This window comes from Thunnus thynnus, chromosome 19, assembly GCF_963924715.1.
Source record: "Thunnus thynnus chromosome 19, fThuThy2.1, whole genome shotgun sequence".
NCBI lineage: Eukaryota > Metazoa > Chordata > Actinopteri > Scombriformes > Scombridae > Thunnus > Thunnus thynnus.
In genome coordinates this window covers 29,469,544-29,472,065 of record NC_089535.1, presented here as the reverse complement: position 1 = coordinate 29,472,065, position 2,522 = coordinate 29,469,544, and positions in this window count along the sequence as shown.

Here is a 2,522-nt window from a genome sequence, read left to right as displayed (position 1 = left end):
TGTATGCATGTAACTAGCTAGTTAGTATGTACAGTTGAAGTTTGAAGTTTACGTAAACTTTAGCCAATCCATTGAAACTCAGTTTTTCACAATTCCTGACATTTAACTGTAGAAAACATTCCCTGTCTTAGCTCAGTTAGGATCACTACTTTATTTTAAGAATGTGAAATGTCAGAATAATCATAGAAGAACTGATTTATTTCAGCTTTTATTTCTTTCATCACATTCCCAGTGGGTTTACATACACTTTGTATTTGTAAGCATTGCCTTTAAATTCTTCAACTTGGGTCAAACATTTCAGGTAGCCTTCCACAAGCTTCTCACAAAAAGTTGCTGGAATTTTGGCCCATTCCTCCTAACAGAACTGGTTTAACTGAGTCAGGTTTGTAGGCCTCCTTACTTACACATGCTTTTTCAGTTCTGCCCACATATTTTCTATTGGATTGTGATGGCTACTTCAATATATCTTGACTTTTTTGCCACAACTTTGGAAGTATGCTTGTGGTCATTGTCCATTTGAAGACCCATTTGCAACCAAGCTTTAACTTCCTAGCTGATATCTTGAGATGTTGTTTCAACATAGCCACATAATTGTCCTTCCTCATGATGCCATCTATTTTGTGAAGTGTACCAGTCCCTCCTGCAACAAAGCACCCCCAGAACATGATGATGCCACCCCTGTGCCTCATGGTTGGGATGGTGCTCTTTGTCTTGCAAGCCTCCCTCTTTTGACTCCAAACATAATGATGGTCATTATGGCCAAACTTCAGACCAGAGGACATTTCTTCAAAAAGTAAGATCTTTGTCCCCATGTGCAGTTGCAAACTGTAGTCTGGCTTTTTTATGGCGGTTTTGGAGCAGTGGCTTCTTCCTTGCTGAGTGGTCTTTCAGGTTATGTTGATATAGGACTTGTTTTACTGTGGATATAGATACTTTTGTACCTGTTTCCTCCATCATCTTCACAAGGTCCTTTGCTGTTGTTCTGGGATTGATTTGCACTTTTCGCACCAAAATACGTCCATCTCTAGGGGACAGAATGCGTCTCCTTCCTGAGCGGTATGACAGCTGCATGGTCCCATGGTGTTTATACTTGTGTACCTTTTGTTTGTACAGATGAACGTGATACCTTCAGGTGTTGGAAATTGCTCCCAAGGATGAACCAGACTTGTGGTAGTCCACAATTTTTTTCTGAGGTCTTGGCTGATTTCTTTTGATTTTCCTATGATGTTAGCCTATCAGAAGGTTCCAAAGCTATGACACCATTTTCTGGAATTTTCCAAGCTGTTTAAAGGCACAGTCAACTTAGTGTATGTAAACTTCTGACTCACTAGAATTGTGATATAATGAATGATAATTGAAATAATCTGTCTGTAAACAATTGTTGGAAAAATTACTTTCGTCATGTGCAAAGTAGATGCCCTGACCAACTTGCCAAAACTATAGTTTGTAAACATGAAATCTGTGGAGTGGTTAAAAAATGAGTTTTAATGACTTCAACCTCAGTGTATGTAAACTTCTGACTTCAACTGTACAAGATCAAAAAAAGAAAATAATTAAAAAGATATAACTGAGCTCAATACAAATTCAGAAAATACAAATGTATGACAGTAACAAAATGCATAAATGATCCGCTGCAATATACTCTGTATCATGATGTATTTAATTGTTTATTTTTTGTGTACATTCAACCCAGATGGTTTAATATATGTGGTTAGGGGGACAACCTATTACCGATCCAATTCATTTGCTCATACTGCTTAACACCTGCAGGGGTCCCTGTTGGATCGCTAGTGTAAAGTTCAATGCCACTTGTGGATCTGGAGGTTAAAAGTTAAGATGGCTGCTGCATACCAGGTTCTTTGCTTATGTGTTAAGTTAAGATGCCTGTTTGAATGAAAATGCCTATCCATTGTATTAATGTTTACTGTCTCTAGCATACTAACTCTAACATAGGCAGAAGCAATACTAATCAAGCCATAATTATATGAAGCCATATGGACTTAACTTTCTTAACCATAATTTTCCCAAATGTTGAGGTTAATTGTTTGGAAAACAAAACAAAAAAAGTCAAACAAGAAAAAAAATATTACAAATACTGTATATTTTCCCTGACACTTCACTTTATATGAGACATGATGCAATACCATCAAGGAGGTAAATTTCTTCTGCAGCATGACAACCCAAAACATATATATGTGTGTGTGTGTGTGTGTGCGTGTGTGTGTGTGTGTGTGTGTGTGTATAAGGCTGACACTTGTATTGAACTCCCTTGAGAAAGACTTGTGGTCATAATGTCGGTCATACAATAAAGTTATTGGAGTTTAGTGTGTGGTCATCTTCTTTTCAATAAGAGAGTGAACACACAAGACGCAGTCAACAGCAGAAGGGATGGTTGGCTATGTCAAACTGAAGAATGACTGCCCTGTCAGACAGATGATGGGTGAAAAGTTTGTTTTGAGAAGTAACAGACTAAACATAGAAACCACTAGGATATGGCAAATTGTATATAATTTAGTGAATCA